This window comes from Scyliorhinus torazame, chromosome 8, assembly GCF_047496885.1.
Source record: "Scyliorhinus torazame isolate Kashiwa2021f chromosome 8, sScyTor2.1, whole genome shotgun sequence".
NCBI lineage: Eukaryota > Metazoa > Chordata > Chondrichthyes > Carcharhiniformes > Scyliorhinidae > Scyliorhinus > Scyliorhinus torazame.
The window spans coordinates 101,600,569-101,623,968 of NC_092714.1; positions in this window are offsets into that span (position 1 = coordinate 101,600,569).

Below are 23,400 nucleotides of genomic sequence, written 5' to 3' on the forward strand. Positions count from 1 at the left end.
GCACCCCGTGAAGGAGGAGGACACCCACTCCCAGTGAAGATCACCGCAGCCCTGAACGCCTGTGCAATGATCATGCCAGGGCTCGAGTGGGAATTTGTGTGGCACATCACAAGCTACAGCCTACAAGTGCATCCATGAGATCACAAATGCCCTGTAAGCCAGGGCATCAGACTTTATCAACTTTGAGCTGGACCAGGACCACCAAGATGCCTGGATGCAGGATTCTCCACCATCGCCAGGATGCATAAGGCCCAGGGGGTAATTGAGGGCATGCATGTCGCCTTGCACGCACTGGAGCATCAGGGAGTGCCCTTTACAAACAGGAAGTGCTTCCACTCCTGTGGTGATATGCATCACTGTAAATACACAAGGGGTTAATGCAAATACACTAAGACTAGATGAACACTAGAGGGAGCACCAGAGACATCATGACACACAGTCAACCAATAGGTCAGTAAGATAGGACACAACCAATGGGCATTCAAGACACATCCAGATGAGACACTACCACAGTGGGGCATTACACCAACCCATATAAAAGGACACAGCACACATGCTCAGGTTCTTTCCAGTGGAGACACTTAGTGAGTACAGACAGGGTTGATTGAAACACATCACACCCACCACGTGGATTGTAGCAGACTGGTTTGTCAGTCTGAGTAGCTAAAGCAGGATTAACAGTAGCGTCGAATCCAAGTAGGAGAATTGTTAATAGTTTAATAAACGTGTTAAAGCTATCTCCAAGTCTGAACCTTCCTTTGTCAGAGTGCACATCAAGGAAGCAGCTTATGCTACGTCAAGAGCATAACAAAACAACTCCCTGAATATTTAACCTGTGTGCGTCCCGCCTCGGGATCATGCATATGTGTGTACACTTCCCAGAGAGCATGCATGACAACTATATCCTGAGACACTCCGAGATCCCCGGCATCCTCGAGGAACACCCCAGGATGACAGGTTGCTCTTGGGGGATAATGGGTGCCTGTTGAGGTTCTGGTTGATGATAACTGAGACTCAATATAATGAGGCCCATGTTGCCATCTGCACTGTCATTGATCAGATAGCTGAAAATGTGGTTCCAATGCCTGGACTGCTCTGGTGCTGCACTGCAGTAACCCCTCAGAGGGTCTCCCACTTTGTGGTGGTCTGCTGTGCCTTCTACAACCTGGCACAGCAGCAGAGTGACATGCTGGAGGAGGGGCTTGCGGCCTCATCAGAGGAGGAGGAGGAGCGGGCCAGGAGAGGATGGAGGACAAGTCTGGGAGGACTCACAGGGGATGCTGGAGGATGGAGGCAGGGTGGCAGCAAGGGTCCGGCATGCCCGGAGGACCAGGGGTGCCCTCATCGTCACCCGATTCTCATAGGATGAGGTGTTGTCTGTCAGCTCATCACTCCCACTCCCAATCCCTCCTTTACTCTATTCTCCTCCTTCCCCCAATTCCCCGGAATTGAACCCTGGTCCCTGGTGCTATTAAACAGCAGTGCTAACCTCAATGCGCCACTGTGCCGCCATGGGGAACTGGAGTATCCTTGGTGGTAGCTCCCGGGTTGGCATCCAGTGTGTCCTCCTCCTGATGGTGCCCGTAGGGCCCTTGCAATCTCCAAGGGATGCAGGAGCAGCTGGAGTGAACTCCAGAGGCCTCTGAGTCAGCTGGCCCTGCCAGTCCTGGAAGCTCCCCCTTGTCTGCACCATGCCCTCCGTGATGGTCCTCAGTGACTGGGCCATGCGCTGCAGTGCCTCAGCAATATCCACCTGCATCTGGGACATGCCCCTCATTAACTGGGACATGATGTCAAGGCCCTCAGCCATGGTCGTCATGGACTAAGCCATGCCTTGGGCACCATAACTCAAGACGCAGACGCCATGCTCCAGGCTTTCCACAGCGGTCGCCACCCTAGCCGTGTTGGCCTCAGTGCCATGCATTTTTGGCATCATCTCCAGCACCCGTAACCTTTGGGACTCCTGCAATCGGCAATGCAGTCCCTCTTAAATGTCACGGCTGTGTCTTATCATCTACACCAGCTCTGGGAGAACCTTGTCCAGGGGCTCGGCATCTGACTGGGACCCAGCTGAGTCCTGGGATCCAGCATACCTGCGACTGCTGTCTCCCTTGGATGTTCCTGCATCCACCTGATGTGTATCAGCAACTGTGTGGTGCTCACCAGATTGTGCCCCAGGAGCCTGTCCACGAATGTCACCCACCGAGGTGTGTCTCTCTGTACTGTCAGAAGGTGGCGATGATAGCTATGAGGCATCGATGGTAGATTCCTCCGAGCTCTCCTCAGAGATGGTCTCTTGGGGGGGAGTGGGAGGGATTAATGACTCCGGATGGCCCAGCCCCATCAGATGGAGATCCTGTGAGACAATGGACATGTGGGCAGTGAGAGGGAAGGATCATTTTGTTTGGCATGAACAACTCACTTGAGACAGGTCATCTGGGTGAAGCAGGAATGCCTCCTCACCTCTGCAGAGCAGGCTAACCTCACTGACGGGGATTGCTCTCTCCTCGGTCAACTCCGCGAGTTCCACGGCCCGTTCTTCACAGGGGATGAGGACTCAAACTTCTGTGACTCCGTCATCCACCCCCGTCTTGTCTCTTTCCCGCTTATTATGGGCTATCTTTTCCTGTGGGGACAAAGAGAGGGCATTGTGAGCAGCATGCTTGATGGATTGGTGGGTCGTATACCAATAGCATCTGTGGGCACCGCACCTCGACATGAAGGGGTTGTGGTGGTGAGAGCCAGTGGGTTTTAAAGAACCAACATGAACAGCGGATTTGGGGAAGGAGCGAGCTATCTAGTGATTTGTGGGGGGGGCAGTTGGGAATTTGAAAGGTGGCAGGCAGAACTGATGCCAGGACAGAGGTGATAACTTTCCGTTGCAGCTCAGTGGAGGTCATTGGTCTTCTTCCAACATTGTACAACGGTCCACCTGGTCATGCTGCCCACACTGACTGCCGCTGCCAGTGCCTCCAAGGTGGTATTGGTGGCCCTGCTACTGGTCCCCCCATCCCTCGGGGAACAGGGTGTCCCATCTCGCATTGCTGACGTCGAGAGGCCTGGCCAGGTAGCCATCCACAAAGCGAGGAGAAGGTCTGCACACTGCCAAGCTTGTGCATAGACTGGGCGGGAGTGGTGACAGAGTGCTTAAAAGCAGCTCCCCCTTGTTAGCGCGAGATACTGAGTCACAAGTCTAGTGAATCTGATGTTGAGACAGCCAGTGATGGCGAGAAGCACGTGGAGTCTCACTTCCGGCACTGAGTGCGATTAAATATGGGCCTCAATCACCAGTGTAGCCATTGAGAAACATCCCGCCAATTGTGCCCAAAATGACACTTGGAAATTTTTCCGTGAAATCACCCACTATAAAGTAAATTGTGAAATAGCAAGCACCCTGTTGTGACAATGTGAAATCAATTCTGCAACATATTTCCAGTAATGGAAATATTGAGGCATATTTCAACAGACTGAATTAAATAACAAGCCATTTTTTTTAACGCTCCAGTCAATTTTATTCCCAAAGATTTAAAGGGCAGGGATTTTAAATGCCTTGTCAGCTTGCCAGCTCCATTTGACAGGTGCTTTTGACAGTTTTTTGATGTTGCCTTTGACAACTTGCTTTGACATGCCCAATTGGCAGATAGGTCTGACAACTCTGCCATTGATTTTGATGGCCTGTTGACAGTTCCAACGAACTTGACAGTAATGACTTTATGGAGCTGGATTCTCTGATTTTGAGACTGAGTGCCGACGCCGGTGTGGAAACAGTGCTGTTTTACAACAGAAAAAATGGCGCAATAGCTGAATGGGCTAGCACCTTCGCCAAGTGGAACACAACCAATTCCATGCAAACCGGTGCCGGATTCGCCAGGTCCGTAATTGGCGCACATGAGGCTCACATGCCACAGCCGTGCTTAAATGATCCATACCCCTCACACACACTGGGCGGGATTCTCTGAACCCATGCCAGGTTGGAGAATCGCCGGGGGGCGCGCAAATCCCGCCACGCTGCTTCGACGCCGGGCTGACGATTCTCCGGCGACCGGAGAATCGGTGACAATCGTGCTGGCGCGGTCGCTGAGGTACTGGTCGGGGACTGTTTAAAGTGGCCCCTATGGCAATTCTCCGTGCTTGACAGGCCGAGTGCCCGCCGAGTCCCAGCAACGTCGTTTGCGTCTGGTACTACCCAGCGGGACATCGGCATTCTGGCTACGGGGGCTGCCCTGGTGGGGGGACGGGGGGAGCCGACTCCAGGGGGGCCTCCATGGGGGCCAGACCCGCGATCAGGGGCAACCGATCGGCGGGCGCGCTCATTCCGGATGAAGGCCTATGTTCCTCCGTGCTGGTCCCCTCTAGGGCTCCGCTATGCATGTTCCTCCCCACCAGCATTGCTGGTTGAACGCCAAATGCCATTGTCTCCAGGGGTTGAAAGGTCTACATGCTAGCATGGCGCATAGTCCCGTTCCCAGCCAGGTGCCATGGGCTACACCGTGGCCCTGGTTGGCAGTGCGGGCTCTGCTTATGCATGTTCCTCCCCACCCCTGCACCCCTGTCCCATCGATGTCCGGCATCATTGGGGCACCCGGTCCTCGCACCCGTCCCTACTGCCAGGGGTACCTTTAGCTGGCACTACCATCACTGGGGTCTGCCATGGGTGTTGCCCTGGGTGGTCAGACAGTGGGTGGCGGCCAGTTGCGCAGGGTGTTTGGAGACGGGAGAGGGCACTGTGGCAGGGAGTGGGGTGCATGGGTGGGTGCGCCCAAATGGCCGGTGTCACTGTGTGGAACCAGGGGCCGAGGTGAGTGGTCAGTGGGTGCACAGCAAGATGACCGCCGTAATGGCGTCAGGAACTCGGCCCATCAGAGGCGGTGAATCCTGGGGGCCCCGGAGAATAGGGTGTCAGGCCCACTAATGATATGCCTACTGTACTTTTACCCCATGCGGCAAGCAACTCATTTATGCCATTTTCGGAGCATCCCGATTTAGCATCAAACCGCCGCCTACCGTGATTTTGGCATTGGAGCTATTCTCTGGCCAATCGCGTTTCACGATTTTGGCGTTAGCAGACTGAGAATCCCACCCATGAACGTTTTATGCACACCTATGCCTGCCTTAAAAATTGCCAAAGGGCACCTGACCTCCCTCAAAGGTGTCCCAGGACCAGATCCAAAAGGGTACCTTACCTCTCCAAAGGGCTACCCTGGCTGTCCAAACAAATCCACTCAGTTCAGACATGCTCCCACTTGCTCTAACCTTCACACTTGGGTTTTGTGCTCCTGGCCTGCCAAAATTCTACTTCAGAGGAACTAGCTGATGATTTAAATTGCAAGCTGCATCCATAAATTGCACTTGCACAAAATACCATCCCACCCCCCACGGGATTGGGAATTGCCGCATTTGGCGGCAGAACTTAGAATTTTCAGCCATTTCCACTATTTTTGCCATGATGGAGAGCTTCTCTCTCATGGTGAAAATCTAGGCCTTAACATTGGTTGACACCTCAGAGTAGGAGTGAGTAAGTACTGGCCTTCTGGCCACCTTTTATCTCGCAAACAATTCCACCAAAACAGATTATCTGGTCAGTTATCCGATTGCTGCTTTTGGGACCTTGCTCTAAACAATTTTACTGCCACATTTCCCAATAGTGATTGCACTTCAATAGATCTTTATTGGCTATGAAGTGTTTAGGAACATCACAAAGACATGAAAGAGATTGTATAAAGGCACGTTTGTCTCCTTCTTAAATATTTAATCCTAGTCTCTAAATGTTACCCAATGATCATCTCCGGACTCTATTTATTTATACATGTTCCTGCCCTGAGTACTGTGTGGCAAATCGTTTAGGATGTTACAACTGGGGTCTTCCTTAGTTTTGCATTGCATTCCCATTAGTCTGTCAGATTCAGTTATCCGCTCTAATAGTCTCCCACATTGCGTATGCATTCCTGTGTAATGATGTGCTAAATTCTGATGAATAATCTTGATATCTGTTTCCATTGTAAATATGCTGTGGGCTCCTGCTCCTAAATGAGAAATTGACAGATCTTTTATATAGGACCTCGTGGGATTAATGTCCGTGGTTATTGCCTCTAAATGTAGTGCAAACGTTTCTTTTGTACACAATCTCTTGAGATTGTATTCATTTCAGTGGTTCCAGATCCTAAATGGTAGCATTATAGTTATTTTGCACAATTTGTTGTCCTAGTGGCACTGATCATCTAACTAGAGGACTGGTTAATTAGTCGGAGCATTGAAGGAACAACAGCTGTGATTTTATGCAGCGGTGTTTTAAAACCCATTCAGTGCAGTTGGTTTGAATTTCAATTGTTCTTTCCATGCTTCTCTTGCAAATCTGTCAACACCAGTCAAATCTAAGGAGTGACAATCATGATCAGTGTGCATGTTACAGATTGCAAGCCTCTTTAAGGCCGTGCTTATACTTAAGCGAGATGTGTCAAAGTAGGTTACAATTCTGAAACAGCATCATCATGATCAGCATTTTCTATTGGTACGTATGGTAATGTTGTACATAGCTGTTGATTCATCAGCATTGAGCTGGTGACAAACCTGTAGCTAATGATGTAGCTCTGTAGCTGAGTAGAGCTAAAAATGGATTGCTTCCTGAATCCAACGATTTCTTTAACACTTGCTTTCCCATTCGACTGTGGATGTATGGGCTTGAAGTAATATGTTGAAAATCATACTTTTCTGAAAATTCTGTCCAATCGCAGCTGTCAAAACATGGACCGTTATCTATCATGACAGTAATTAGAATCCCATGTCTGGCAAATACTTCTTTGGTTGCTTTTATGACCACTTTCGAACTAGAATTGGGCAATTTGATCACCTCAGGATAGTTCGAGAAGTAATCTATGATTAGTAAATAATCTTTACCATGGAAGTAAAATTGATCAATGCCAACCTTTGACCATCGAGTCTTGACTGGTTGGTGCATCGTCAATGTTTCTTTTTGTTGCTGTGACTGGCTTTGTTGACATTTTTCACATTCTGCTACTAGATTAGTGATGTCTTCATTTATGCCTGGCCAATAGATTGTTGAGCTCTTCGTTTGCACTTTTCCATCAACAGATGGCCTTCATGCACTTTACTGTGGATAGATACATAGATACGTAGAAGATAGGAGCAGGAGGAGGCATTTTGGCCCTTCGAGCCTGCTCCGCCATTCATAACGATCATGGCTGATCATCCAACTCAATAGCCTGCTTTCTCCCCATAGCCTTTGATACCATTCTCCCCAAGTGTTATATCTAGCTGCCTCTTGAATATATTCAATGTTTTAGCGTCAACTACTTCCTGTGGTAATGAATTCCACAGGCTCACCACTCTTTGGATGAAGAAATGTCTCCTCATCTCTGTCCGAAATGGTTTACCCTGAATCATCAGACTGTGACTCCTGGTTCTGGACACATCCATCATTGGTGTCATGTGAGAGTACCTTTAAGAAATGGATGTTTAAGCAATGTACCTTTAAGAAATGGAGCTAATCATATTACTGAAGTGATGTCAGAGGATGGGGGATAGCTGAGCTCACTTCTGCTTTTTTGAGTATTCAGTTTGAGAAGGCAGCTGGGAGTGTCTGTGTGTTTTGCTGAGAGCTGCAGGAAGAAACAGAGCTGGTCTGTTGATGGCTGAAATCCAAAGACTATAAATATATTCAATGTAACCTGATGTGTTCTTATTTTTGAAGGTTTGAAGTCTTTTGGATGTTTAAAGAAACAGTTTGAAGGATTATTTAGTGTTGTAGTCTTTTGGGGTTATCTTTGAAGTAATGGGTGTTAAGATATTCAATGTTTGTTTTGAAAAGGTTAACTTGAGTTCATAGAATAAACATTATTTTGTTTTAAAAACCATTTGTCCATTTCTGCTGTATCACACCTGGAGAGTACACCGTGTGCTTCCCACACCACAATCTATTAAAAGTTGTGGGTCGGTTGAACTCCATGAAACACTTTGGGATTCTGTAAACCTGGACCCATAACATTGATAACATCTTCCCTGCGGAGACAGTGAACGTCGGCAGGCCGTAGACATAATCGTGGAACTTGAGAATTCCAGTGAGAAGGCCCAGGTATTCCTTTTCAATTTGGGCGTACTGCTGCTCGGTGGGTGCCATCGCCCGTGATGCGTAGGCAACCGGTGCCCAGGATGAGGTGTCATCGCGCTGTAGCAACACCGCACCGATGCCGTCCTGGCTATCATCTGTCGAGATTTTTGTTTCGCTGTCAGGGTCAGAAAATGCCAATACAAATGCAGTGGTGAGCTTGGCTTTCAGCTCCAACCACTCTGCTTGATGAGCTGCCTCCCACTCAAAGGCAGTAGACTTTTTCACCAGGTGTCTGAGGGCCATGGTGTGTGAGGCCAGGTTTGGGATAAACTTGCCCAAGAAGTTCACCATTCCTAGGAAGCGCAGCACCGCCTTCTTGTCTTCAGGGGTCTTCATGGCTTTGATGGCCTTGATCTTGTCTGTGTCCAGGCGCACACCCTGCTGAGATATCTGGTCACCCAAGAACTTCAGTGTCGATATGCCAAAGCAACACTTTGCCCTGTTCAGCTTGAGGCCATTGGCATGGACACGGCGGAATACCTGCTGGAGACGAGAGATGTGCTCTTTGCGGGTTGTGGACCAAATTATAACGTCGTCCACATACACACGAACCCCTTCAATGCCCTCCATCATCTGCTCCATAATTCTATGGAAGATCTCCGAGGCCGAGACAATGCCGAACGGCATATGATTATAGCAGTACCTGCCAAACGGTGTGTTGAATTTGCAGAGCCTTCTGCTGGACTCATCCAGCTGGATTTGCCAGAACCCGTGTGATGCATCTAAAAACCCGACGCGTGCCATCTCACTTGTTAGTTCCTCCTGCTTCGGGGTGGGGTAGTGTTCCCGCATTATATTCTGGTTGAAATCCTTGGGATCAATACAGATGCGCAGCTCCCCTGAAGGCTTTTTTACACAGAGCATCGAGCTGACCCAGTCAGACGGTTTTGTGACTTTGGAGATGATGCCCTGAAGATCCTTTAACTGCGCCTTCAGGCGCTCCTTCAGTGGATCCGGAACCCGGTGTGGAACGTGGACCACAGGCATGGCATCAGGCCGCAGCAGGATCTTGTACCGATGTGGCAGAGTGCCCATCCTGTCAAACACATCCGGATACTGAGCGAGGGTGTCGCCAATGCTGGCTTGAAGATCCATGTTGGGGGAGGTCATGGCATCGACCCGCTGCACAAGATTTAGCTGCTTGCATGCATGTGTGCCGAGCAGGGAGACCCTGTCTGGCTTGATGATTTCAAACCTTAGCCTTGCGTGAATGCTCCTGTTGGAGACAAGCAAATGGCAGGATCCCAGTGCTGTGATGGCATTGCCGTTATAGTCCAGGAACTGGCAGGCTTCTGGAAGGAGCTTGGGTGGCTTCTTGATGCGGTTGAAATCTGCCTGTGAAAGGATATTGGTAGAAGCACCTGTGTCCAGCTTGAACTGGATAGAGCATTGATTTACTTGCATCACTGCATGCCATTCGTCCGCAGAATCCACAGTGAGGATGGGCAGGCTCCGTGATGATGTCGGTGGGGCATGTTCACGTGTGGTGATGATGCCCACATGGTAGGGGAACTCCAGGCAATTGGCCTCTGGATCCGTAATGTTGCCAGGATCAGAATCCTGTAAACCTTGTTGGACACTCCGTACGCACCTGCGTTGGAGTTGGGAACGCTGGCCCTTGACTGGTGGTGCAGACCTGCACAAGGCTGCATAGTGCCCAGGCTTCCCGCAATTTAAACAGTGCCTGCCTCTTGCAGGGCAGTGTTTCTTTAAGTGGGCGGTGCCACAGTTCGGGCACATCATGACGTCGTTACGCTCCGTGTCGTCGCACATGCGAAGTGCGGTCGGCAGACGTTCGCACCTGCGCAGTGTGGTGATCTTCCGCTTCGTTATCCCATTCGCATCGCGCATGTGTGGGGCTCCGCGAAGAGCGCGCGAAATGGCAGCTTTCATCAAGGCTGAGGCGCTGCATCCGGGCGATGGCCTGCACACTCTCTGCCTTGTGGGAGGCAAGTTTCTCAGTTTTAGCCGATTTGTCTTGGGAATACCGTTTTTTGGCGTGCTCATGCACTGTACACGTTTCAATCGCGACTGGCAGGGTCACATGCTTGATTTTTAAAAGCTGCTCTCTCAGAGGATCAGAGTGAACTCCAAAAACGATTTGGTCCCTGATCATGGAGTCAGCAATATCACCAAAGTTGCAGGACAGCGCTAGTAGACGGAGATTAGTTAGGAAGGAGTTGAAAGATTCGTCTTTACCTTGTAGACGTTGTTTAAATATATAGGGCTCGAAGATTTCATTGGTGTCCACTTCGCAATGACTATCAAACTTGTCGAGGATGGTCTGAAACGTTGTCTTGTCCTGGCCTTCGGTGAAGTGAAACGAGTTAAAGATTTGGATGGCTTGATCCCCCGCAGTTGAGAGGAGAAGCGCGATCTTTCTTGCATCAGACTCACCCTCGCGGTCTGAGGCTTCGATGTACAGCAGAAACCTTTGCTTGAACGTCCGGCAGTTGGCACTGAGATTGCCGGAGGTCCGCAGCAGTTGAGGAGGCTGGATCCTCTCCATGGTGCCGGGATGCCTTTGCTGGTCGTCACAAAACAGATTGAGGTAAACCACCTAAGGATATCAGTCTATTATTGATACAATGTCATGTTAAGCACACTGAGATAACACGGGCTGCAACTGGATGCAGCTATGACTGAAATAGACTCCAGACCTTGATGTTAGTTCAATTTGATTTATTGAACCTGTCACACAGTTAGCACAGTTCTCTGTGAGTTCGACTCTCTGCTAACCTAAGCGTGATCTCTCTGTCTGACTGAACCAGACTAGCTCTGAGCCACGTGCTGTATGCGTTACGTGATACATACACCGGACTCACTCTGTAGATGTCCCTAGCGGAAAGAGGCGGAGTGTGAGTGCCTTGTGCCTTTTATAGTGGGAAACCACCCCCAAGTGTTCTGCCTGCTGATTGGTTATGTCCTGTTCTCTGTGTTCATTAGCTGCCTGTCTGCATCTCATTAAGTGCATGTCTGCATATCATGGCAATACCAAATTGACATTTGGCTCGATTAAGTTTTAAACCATACTTGTCTGTCCATTGCATTACTTGAAGAAGTCTTGCGTTGTGTTCTTCTTGAATTGCTGACCAAATAATTATGTCGTCAACATATACTCTGACACCTTCAATACCTTCTATCATCTGCTCCATCGCTCGATTAAATTATCTCTGAGGCTGAGATTATATCAAAAGACATTCTGTTAAAACAGTACCTTCCATTGGGAGTGTTGAAAGTGCATAACCTTCTGTTGGTTTCATCCAATTTTAGTTGTCAAAAACCTCTGGAGGAATCTAGTTGGTAAATATTCTGGCGTGTGCCATTTAACTTGTGATCTCTTCACATTTGGGAATAGGGTAATGTTGCCTTTTTATATTCTGATTGAGATCTTTAGGATCAATGCAGATTCTCTATTTGTTTTTTTGATGCACACCATTGAACTAACCCAGTCAGTGGGTTCTATCATTTTTGTGATGTTCCCCAGCTGCTGCATGTGGTTAAGTTCCTGTGTCAGGCGTTCCCTCAAGGGGGCAGGTACCCTCCTTGGTGGGTGAATAACTGGCTTGCCATTCTCCCCAAGCTGTATTTTGTACTTGAATGGTAATGTACCCATTCCATGAAATATGTGTGGAAACTTGTCAATGATGTCATCAATCTGGTCCTTTGCATTTGCTGAAATTATGACTGTACTGTAAATTCACTTCACCAACTGCAGTAGCTCACATGCCTGTTCACCTAATAATGATGAACGTTTCGGTCCCACAATTTCAAATTTTATTGGCATTTTGATGCCGATAAATGCTTGGGCAGTGAGATAACATGTTATTAATTAAGTTGTTACTATCGTCTCATAACTGGCAATCATTGTCATGTATTTGAGGCTTTTTGTTCAATTGGGCTCAGTCCAATTGATTGACCAAATTAGCATGAGCACCGGTATCCAATTTGAATTGAATGTCCATTCCATTAATCTTCAATGGAATTGTCCAGTCATTATTATTATAAACAATTGATATTGGTTTTAGGTTTTCCACTTCAGAAATTGCCTTTGGAATTGTAATTATTTTTTCTGCAATGTCGACAAAGAAAGGGGGCGGAATCCTCCGAGCCCGCTCCGGGTCGGAGAATCGGCGGGGGGTGCGCGTGAATCCCACCACACCGCTCCGATGCCGGGCCGCCGATTCTCCGGTTGCCAGGCCCCTGTAGGGCTCTGCCATGTTGCCCAAAAGCCGGCGCAGAGACAACCATGGCGGACCCACGCAGGCCATGTAGGGCCAGCTCTCGCTGCCGGAGCAGCACTCCGGCAGCGTGCTAGCCCCCGAGGAAGGGGAGAATGACTGAGCCTGGAAGCCCGTTGACGCCGGCATTGCTCGGACCGGTTTTGACACCGCCGTCAACACTTGGCCGGGATTTCAGAGAATCCCGGCCAGTGTCTTCCAAGTCGTAATTATCGTGAACAGTGTCGGGTTTATTCACTTTAATTTCACATTTGTTTGAATTTACTTGTTGTACAGCTCGGTCTTTAGTAACTGTATACTATTTTTATATTGATGCGAAGTCGTACCCGTTCTACATTGCACTGACACTTCACACAGGTTTTACTGAAGGCTGGGCATTTTTTTACTGGTTGAGCGTGACCACAAAGTTTGCACATCATGATGCTCATTGCGTCATGCGCAACATGGCCGCCGTCTGGAGCACGCTGTTTTTTCAAGTGCACCACAACATCAATGACGTGAGTCACGTTGTTAGTTTTTGCGCCACTTTCAAGGATCAACATTTCGGAGTATTGATTTTTGGCAAGTTCGCTTGCGCGGCACATATTAATAGCATCTTCTAATGTTAACTTTTGTTGTCTGAGCAATCTTTCACGTAGCTTTTCATTTTTTATACCAAATGCAATGTGACCATGCAGAAGGGAGTCTATTAACATTGATAAATTACAGGTCTGCGCTTTGAGCCTGAGATCTGTAATGTATCAGTCAAGTATTTTGCTTGCTTTCTGGACTCTTTTCCGAAATATATATCGTTCAAAAGTTTCTTTAATTTGAAGCTCACAATGTCTGTAGAACATTTCTATAACTTTGTTATATTTTTTCTTGTCAACCTCATTCTCAAAATGGAGTGTGTTGAATATTCCTAAAGCCTGCGGTCCAGCCATTGCTAGGAAAAGCACTATCTTGCACTGATCACTGGCTGCTTCGAGGTCTAAGGCTGAGATATACAGTACAAACTGTTGTTTGAAATCTGTCCAGTTTATATCTATTTTACTCAATGTCCGGAATTGTTTTGGAGTCTGCAGATCCTCCATGAAGCTTTGACTGGGCCGTTTTTTTCGACGTGACTGGCTTCCATGAGGTTGTTGTGATCTGGGTCTGGTTGCGATTTTTTTTCGATCTTTGCAAGTCTTTTTCGAATGGAGATTTTTTTTTGTTTCCCTCTAAACCTTATTATTCTACTTTAGGAACCAAACCTGGTACCATGTGATGTTCTCTATTTTATTTGTTTGGATGTCTTGAATGAGTAGTGTTGAACAAAGAACATCAAGCTACGTAAATTAACAAAGCTGATTTATTAAAATTACTTGAAAAAGAGTTGAATGTATTCCTAAAGTATAAGGGGCTGGATTCTCATCTTAGGACTATGTGCCCACTTCGTCGTCAAAACTGTGGACTTTCACACCAGAAAAACTGGTGTGAAAGGGCCGCATATTCCAAGCCCTGCAGGGGGCTAGCAGAAATCCGGCGTTCATTTAGCAACGTTTGCTGCAGGAACGGGCCTCTGCACTTCCGGGCCGGAGGCCGCGCATGCATGCGGCGGCGGCCTCCAGTGGCCGCGCGTGTTCCATGGTGGGCTCAGACCGTGGAGCTGGATATTAAAAATAAATCCCCCGATTAGCCGCGCACCCAACCCTGACCGCCCGCCCGAACATTGCCCGGCCGCATATAAGGTCCCCCCTGCCCTCCAATCAGCCCGCCCCGACCAGGGCAGCCACAGACTGAGTCCACAGCCGCCACGCGAGTATCCCGACCGGCAGGACAATGTTAGATCTACGCCGTCGGGACTTCGGCCAGTTGGGGCGGAGAATAGCGGAGCGGGCCTCCAGCAATGGCCGCAGGTAAGTGCTTTGCGACGCGGCGTACTCGGGGCCCGAAGAATCGGGGAACCGGCGCCGGTCCGGATTTTGAGTGCCGAAATGGATTCTCCGCCCCGGCCCCAGCCGCGATTTAAGCGTCGGGTGTGGAGAACCCAGCCCAAGGTTGCTAAAATAATTTATGCTAAACTCTAAATACAGAACTCTCACAATACACAACTACTCTAACTCACACCTTAACACCTTCTCTCGAATCAAGGGTCTTTGCGTGACATTTATGTGACTGTTCTTGATCACCCTCGGGTAGCAAGAAGTATTTACATTAAATTGTTAACTCCTTATCTCCCATAGAATATACATATTGTTACAGATCCCAGGACCCAGCAGGGTCCCAGCCCAATGCTGAGCCTGTGGAAGAGGTCACCCTGGAGCTGATGGAGACATTAGAGAGCAGCCGGGACATTCAGAGGGAGATGTCAGCAACACTTCAGTAGGTCCATAGCCTCTTGGAGGAGTCCCAGAGGCTGTTAGTGCCGGAGATGTCGCGGGGAAATCATGGCACTGAGACTAACACTGCTAGGGTGACAACCGCAGTGGAGAGCCTGGTGTACGAGGCGGGCACCATCAGTGACCGTATCCAAGGCATTGCGCAGTCGGTGAAGGCCATGGCTGAGGGTCTTGACAGAATGTCCGCTTCTCTGGGGGGTGTCACCCAGTACCAGACTGGCCTTGATGGGGTTCTGCGGGTCATGTCCTGCTCTCAGATGGGAATAGCCGAGGCGCTCCGTAGCTTGTCCCAGTCGCAGGTGGGCATTGCCGAGGTGTTGCAGAGCATGTCCCAGTTGCTGAGGAGCATTGCCGAGAGCGTCAACACGATGGTGCAGGCATCAGGCAGCCCTAGATCTGGCAGAAGGAGGTGGGGGGGGGGGGGGGGGGGTGATTGAGGGGGGATGGGGGAGGTGGAGGGAGGGGCGGCACCATTGAGAGAGTGAGGAATTGTATAACACATTAAACACCCTTAAACACAACCAGTATGCGCCTCTGACACTTTCATCTGCAATGCAGGTCAACCGCCGAACACTTCGCCCATCTCGCCAAGGTCTCTCCCCCTCCCGGGGCACAAGGTGTGCAGGTGATGGGCATGAGTGAGCACTCAGCAGACAGGCAGGGGTCAGACTATGGCATAGATCGATGAACAGTGACGCCTACTTCTCAGCGGGTTATCAACACCCCCCCCCCCCGCCCATGACAGTGCTGACACAGTCCCAGCACCCTGGAGTGATGTGACACACACTCTGGGCGGGTGGGAAATGGGGGTGGGAGGTGAGTAAGGTGGCGATGATGGACGAGGCCACGTCCTAAGTGAAGCAGGTGGGTATGAGAGCCTACTTGGCCCTCCGGGCTTGCTAGATCCTCGTTGCTGCTGCCTGTCCTGCAGCTTGCGGCAGGGCCTCAGGTTCCTCCCTGGGATCATCCTTCAGCCCCTGCTGGTCCAGCGCTGCCTCTTCATCCTCTTCCTCCTCCTTGGAGGTGGCCACATGTTCCTCATCGCCAACCTCCATTTTGTCGTCCCACTGCTGTGTGAGGTTGTGGACAACACAGCAGACCACCACAAATCAGGCGACCCTCCGGGGGGTGTACTGCAGTGCACTACCGAGATATTGGAACCGCATCTTGAGGAGTCAGATGCACTGCTCAATCACAAACCAGATGGCCGCATAGGCCTTGTTGTACTGGGTCTCCGCCTCGGTCTCCGACTGTCATACTGGGAACCATGTCCCCAGTGGGTACCCCTTATCCCGCAAGAGCCAGCTGCCCATCCTGGGATGGTCTTCAAAGAGGTCAGAGATGACCGACTGCCCTAGGATGTAGTTGTCGTGGACACTCCCCAGGAAGCATGCACACATGTGCATGATTGTCATGTGGTGGTTCCACACGAACTGTATGTTCAGAGAGTGGAACCCCTTTCTGTTAACGTAGTGCACTCCCAGATGGCCCTGTGAGCACAGGGCAACATGTGTGCCACCCACTTTCCCCTGGACCTGTGGCATCCCGGCAATGGTGGATAAACCTGCTGTCTGGGCATCCTGTTGGGTTTGGTCCATGTCAAGTTTATGTAGTTTTCTGCCCGGGCAAACGGCACCGAGACCTGTCGGATGCACCTGTGGGCTGTGGCCTGAGTGATGTCACACAGGTCCCCGCTCGAGCCCTGGAAGGATCCTGAGCTGTAAGGTTTCAGTGCTGTGATGACCTTGATGGCCATCGGAAACGGGCGTCCTCTTCCTCCATGTGTTGCCAAGTCCGCGAGGACGTGGCACAGGTGTCGCACTGTCTTCTTGGACTGGGGAGCTGCAAGTCACCTGACTGACAAATAGCTCTCAGAGGCTGGTTCTTAGATCAAGAGGAAACCACAATCTCAGCCACTTAACAGACTGACTGCCATCAATTCAAGTCACGGTTTCCCAGTCCTGCAGAAGCAGGCACCCCTAACCTTTCAGCTGGTTGGGTATGCGCAGAGCCACTGCCTCTGCAAAACCTTCTGGCCATTAACTCTGTTCTCGATTTGCAAATGTTACTAAACCTGCTGAGCATTTACAGAATTTTCTGTTTATATTTCTGCAATATTATGCTTTTTAAAAAATTACTTCAAAAGTGGAACCTAGCCAGTTATTTTCCTTAAATATTTTGCTTCCTCAATAACTTTGAAGGAAAGCGAGCTTTGAAATGGTCAGAACATTTTCACTTGGCAGCACGGTGGCGCAGTGGGTTAGCATTGTGGCCTCACGGCACCGAGGTCCCAGGTTCGATCCTATCTCTGGGTCACTGTCCGTGTGGAGTTTGCACATTCTCCCCGTGTTTGCGTGGATTTCGCCCCCACAACCCAAAAATGTGCAGGCTAGGTGGATTGGCTGCGCTAAATTGCCCCTTAATTGGAAAAAATGAATTGGGTACTCTAAATTTATGTTTAAAAAAAAGAAAAGAAAAAAGAACATTTTCACTTGCAGTTCAAGCTGATATTTGAGTGAATTTTCAACTGATTATGGCCTACTTCTATGAAGAAACTACACAATCGCCATTAGTAGAATACAATTTGAGTAAACATTGTGTTTGTTACCAATGCGTGGACCAGGGTGTGCACAATGTTATTGGCAGCCATCTTGCATTGCTAAGAGACAGTGAACAAAACCCTTTTCTTAATTCTTCCTCCAGAACATTGTGATTTTCAGCTGCAGAATGGCATTTTGCGCCTTAGAGTTAAACCTTGTGAACCTGTGTGATCAGGCTGGTTAAACAGGAGAACAGATTTATATTCATTGACTTCAATTTGAGATTCCATGGGGACATATGCTGGAGGGAAGTAATTCCATTTCCCTTTCTAATATTCATAATAATATGTGTGCGTAGTCATGTTGAAACCTCAAATCCATCTTTATTAAAAATAAAATTGTACTTATAACAACATTGCTATTGTTTGGTGGACATCAAATTAAAAAACATTGCATTTTCCATAGTTAAATATTTGTTTATTCCCAGTGTTTACATATTTATTGTGAAAAAAATGTAGATAAGACCATATTTTATCATCACCCTATCCAAATGTATTAAAATTTGAAAGCCCCAAAACATTTTATTTACATTTGCGCTTGTGATGTGAGCATTGTTGGTCGGGCAACATTTATTCCTTATCCCTAATTGCCCTGAATACTAATGATGAGACTTCTCTCTGAACCACTGCAGTCCTTCTGATGTTCCCTGTGTAATATTAGGTAGCGTATGGCAGCTTATGGCTGAATAGCAGTGAAGGAACAGTGATGTATGTTCAAGTAAGGATGATATGTAACTTAAAAAGAAACACTTGCATTTCTATAGCACCTGTCCTGACCACCAGATATCCCAAAGTGCTTACACCCAATTAAATACTTTTGAAATGCAGAAACTGTTCTGATATGGGAAAATTAGCAGCTAATTTGAATGTAGCAAATTCCCACAAACAGTAATGTAATAATCATTTGATGTTGGCTGCTGAATTAATAATGGTCAGGAAACCAGAGATTATTTTTCTTCAAAATAATGCCATGAGATCTTTTACATTCACTTGAGTGTGGATAGGGCCCTGGTTTAACACTGCATTGCAAAGGGTACCTCCAACAGTCCAACACAGTGCTGTACTGGAGTGTCAGCCTAGATTTTTGTGCTCCAGTCCTGGAGTGGAACCTGAATCTGCAATCAGATCATGCAGCGATGAGAGTGCTACCAACTGAACCATGGATGAAACTTCACTGATAGGTGAATTTGGAGGTGATGGTGATCCCATGACATTGGTGCTTTTGTTCTTATTGCTGGTGGAGGTCATGAGCCCTTGATAAGTTTCTGGAATACATCCTAAAGTTGTTGCATACTGCAGCCACTCACCCCATCTCATAGTATACCTATGAGCAAGAAATAAAATGGCGTGCTCTCAGCCGAATTAACGGAATTTCTTCTAAGCTACAGCTCTCTCAGAGGAGGTTTATACATTTTATTATTACTTTGACTCCTTCCACAATATATAGCAAAAAATAATATTAAATTAAGGACTCCAGCCTAACAATATATAACTGAAACCAAGGACATATATTAAGTATTCTCTGGTCCATCTCTATGCATTCCCCAAAAATGCAGTTAAAAGTATCATAGAGAACTATAAATGAACAATACAACGTATAATATGAAACACTATTGAATCATTGTTAGAAACTGCAGCATCAACCTACCTAAACTTTCAAAGCTAAATGTTAGTAAATGATGGATTAACACCTGGAAATAGTTGAAAGGTACTCATAAAGATTCTTTAAAATCATAACAATTGAAAGGTTTTGAAGCTGCCGCTCTCTTCTCTGATTATATTAAGAACCTTATTGTGCTTATGTCCTTAGCTTTTCAAACTATGTGTTGTATAGAGATCTCTAGTACAGTAATCACAGTAATGCATCTGTAATTTGAATTGCAATTCATTATACCCAACGGTATAATCCTGTAAGTAACTGAAATTCTTGCTGACTTGACAACACTCTCTAGAGTTGGAAAGATAATGGACCATTTATTTTCTCTTAGTCTGACAGCTGTTGTACCTGATACCTTTTGTTGAATCTCTAAATGAGCATTCTCCCCACACTTTGAAAACAAATATATACTGGGGGCGTGAACATTTCTGGCATTTATTGCCCATCCCTAGTTTTCCTAAAACTGATGGCAGCGGGCCTTCTTAAACAAATGCAGTCTAGGTAACCTAGAAAATGCACAAAACCTTTTGTCCTAATAGAGTGGTTCCAAGGCACGGTTCCTGCCCCTGCCAAATCCCCGCCGCCGGAGAATTCGGCAGCCGGCGGGGCAGGATTCAAGACGCCCCCCGGCGATTCTCTGACCCGCCGGGGGGTCGGAGAATCCCGCCCATGGTATCTGTGGGGATTTATTGGTGTTGATAGTTGTTAAGATGGTTACTGTGGGTTTATTAAGTGTTAACTGGTTTCATAAAAAACATTGTTTTAATTTAAAAGTACTTTAACTCTCTGTTGCACCATACCTGTAACGTGTGCTCCCCATAACCACAATCTATTAAAACTTGTGTGTCAGGTGAACTCCATGATACACTTTGGGATTCTCTAAACCCTGGCCCATAACACTATTTACTGATGACTTTCCAACAGTTAGATTTATTGAGCAAAGTTTTTGTAGAAATTATTCAGTAAAATGATGATCGAAAGTGTATAAAACTGAATAAGATATATATATTCACATAGTAATCGTTCATTGAATTTCTTTCAGGTGAGACATTTATATTTTCTCTGCTGAGCAACCCTATTCTTCTGTGAGCTGTGAGATAAAGCAAGCTTGACTAACCAGGCCCTAAGGGAAATTAGATCATGACTGCAGTGAGCTGCTGACATCACTAAAAATAAAATGCTTTTTTGTTCAAGGAACAGAAGTACTTTTTCCTCCAAATACAAATAGATCACTTCCATTCCGAAGGTGTACAGAGTGAGGTGGATATTAAGCATTCAAAACAACAAAACTGTTTATGATCTTTATCAGTTTGGAACACAATCCCCACAGGATATTGTTTGGCATAAAACACAAACCTGGAGACACAGTGCTGCTAAATAATCCAAGACTTCTGAATATCATTGTTCAATAGGCTCATACATAGCACAAGAAAATAATATTTTGAACAAAGTATAATCCATAGTATTTCATTCTAACTATATGAAGCAACAGATCAAAAGGGCATCCTGGAAAGAGTTAACCACTTTAGAGTTTTCTATAAGTATTTTGTATTGAAGGGAGGGGGAAATATGTACTATCTATTGACTTCACAAATGGATTTCCTGCTAATTGATTATGGAGGGGCATGGATAGCTAATCCCCGGCTGTAGCTCTGGTGAGTCAACTGTGATAATTTTATATGGAGAACCAAGACAGATGCATATTTTTGATGAAACATTCGGGGATATGTGGGCTCAGCCACAGAGAAGTAAGTTACACATTAATGCATCATCTGCCTATTAAAATAAGCTTTATGTGGGGCAGCACGATGGCGCACTGGTTAGCACTGTTGCCTCATGGCGCCGAAGACCCGGGTTCGATCCCGGCCCTGGGTCACTGTCCGTTTGGAGTTTGCACATTCTCCCCGTGTCTGCGTGGGTCTCACCCCCACAACCAAAAAGATGCGCAGGGATTGCCCCTTAATTGAAAAAAAAAATTGGATACTCTAAATTTATTTTAAAATATATATATAATATAACATATGTATATATAAAATAAAAATACATATTTTCAGTAACAAACTGATCTTTATTCAGAGCTCACTAGGACAGTATGTTCTAAACTCATTTTGAATATTTTAAACTGCATGTACTTTCATGTTTTAACACCAAGTTTACCCCCAAGAATAGTGAAAAGCAAACTACTTCAGGGGTGAAATTCTCCGACCCCCCGCCGGGTCGGAGAATCGGCGGAGGCTGGCGTGAATCCCGCTCCCGCCGGTTGCCGAAGTCTCCGGCACCGGATATTCAGCAGGGGCGGGAATCGCGCCGCGCCGGTTGGCGGGCCCCCCGCTCGATTCTCCGGCCCGGATGGGCCGAAGTCCCGTCGCTAAAATGCCTGTCCCGCCGGCGTAAATTAAATCACCTACCTTACCGGCGGGACAAGGCGGCGCGGGCGGGCTCCGGGATCCTGGGGGGGTCGCGGGGCGATCTGGCCCCAGGGGGTGCCCCCACGGTGGCCTGGCCCGCGATCGGGGCCCACCGATCCGCGGGCGGGCCTGTGCCGTGGGGGCACTCTTTCCCTTCCGCCTCCGCCACGGTCTCCACCATGGCGGAGGCAGAAGAGACTCCCTCCACTGCGCATGCACGGGAATGCTGTCAGCGGCCGCTGACGCTCCCACGCATGCGCCGCCCGGAGATGTCATTTCCGCGCCAGCTGGCGGGGCAGCAATGGCCTTTTCCGCCAGCTTGCGGGGCGGAAAGTCGTCCGGCGCCGGCCTAGCCCCTCAATGTTGGGGCTCGGCCCCCAAAGATGCGGAGCATTCCGCACCTTTGGGGCGGCGCGATGCCTGTCTGATTTGCGCCGTTTTGGGCGCCAGTCGGCGGATATCGCGCCGTTTCCGGAGAATTTCGCCCCAGATCTGGGAAATCTGGGAAGCTAAAAATGGTCAAAAAGCATCTGTGGATATATAATAATAATAATCAGAACTAAATTTAATAATTCAGCTTCACAGTGGCATTTTCCAAATTTTAATGGATTCATCAGCCTCCAATATAGTGAGCAGGAAATTCATACTCAATGAAGCTGACACAGGTATTAAACCGTTTGCAAATGCAAATAAACAGCCTAATACCTGTTTGACGCTCAATATTGGTTTGCCAAGGCAGTCAGCTACAGTCCAGTAAAACTGAGGCCACATGTGACCTAACGTACAGTCAGCTACCAAAAAGGCCATTTTAACTAAATGTGGAGCTACTACATCCCTGCCCCATGCTGCTACTATCCACCCTGTCCTCTGCCACATGACTTCCAGAAATCACTACACCACCCTGTTTTCTGACCAGAATACATCCTCTTCAGGGATGTCTCCACCTCCGATGCCTGGTCCCCTGCCAGCACTTACCCGTGTTGAGCTTATCTCTGCTAGCCAACTCCAGCATGTTAAGGCCTGAGACTCAATAGAGCACTGCGTGGGCCTCTCTACTTAGGTGCAGCAATTAATTGCTGTGTGCTCATATATCTTGACCCAGGTCTCTTATTGATTATTTGGGTTTGGGCATATGCAACTTAATCTCAAACTTTACCGATGATACAAAAATAGAGGATTTAATTGGCCAACAGTGAGAAGAACTTTAAAACACTTCAGGAATACAGACAGGTTGATGGAATGGGCAGACAGCTGGTGGGTGCATTATAATGTGACAAAATGGGGGAGATTTGAGGAAGACAAACAAAAAGGGATTATGTATGCACTCAATGGAAAAACAATGAACAATACAACTAAAAGTTAAAATACAGAGATCCTGGGCTGGATTCCCCCAAAATGAGGCTAAGTGTTGATGCAGTAGTGAAAACCGTGGAGTTTCACACATGTGACCCCCTCCCAGGGGGACGGTCCTGCCTCCACCCTGACCCACATGGCAGCACCCACCCATGCCAGCCGCAATGGTCAGGTACCCTGCGCACGAATGCCATCAGAGACCCAACCCCTGGGCTGCATGCGCCTTCTAACACTGTTGCTGTTTGTGTTTGCCCCCCAGGAAAAGACCACTTATAAGTGCTCAGAGCTGGTTTAGCTCAGTGGGCTAGACAGCTGATTTGTGATGCAGCACAAGACCAGCAGCGTGGGTTCAATTCCTGTTCCAGCTGAGAATTCTAAATTCTCCCTCTGTGTACCCGAACAGGCGCTGGAATCTGGCGACTACGGGAATTTCACAGTAACTTCATTGCAGTGTTAATGTAAGCCTACTTGTGAGAATAAAAAGATTGTGTTTGACAAATCTGTTGGAATTCTTTGAAGATGTAACCAGTACAGTTGGCAAGGGGGAGCCAATCGATGTGATATATTTGGACTTTCAGAAAGCTCTTGACCAAGCCCCGCATAAGAGATTATTATGCAAAATTAAAGCGCATGGGATTGGGGGAAATGTATTGA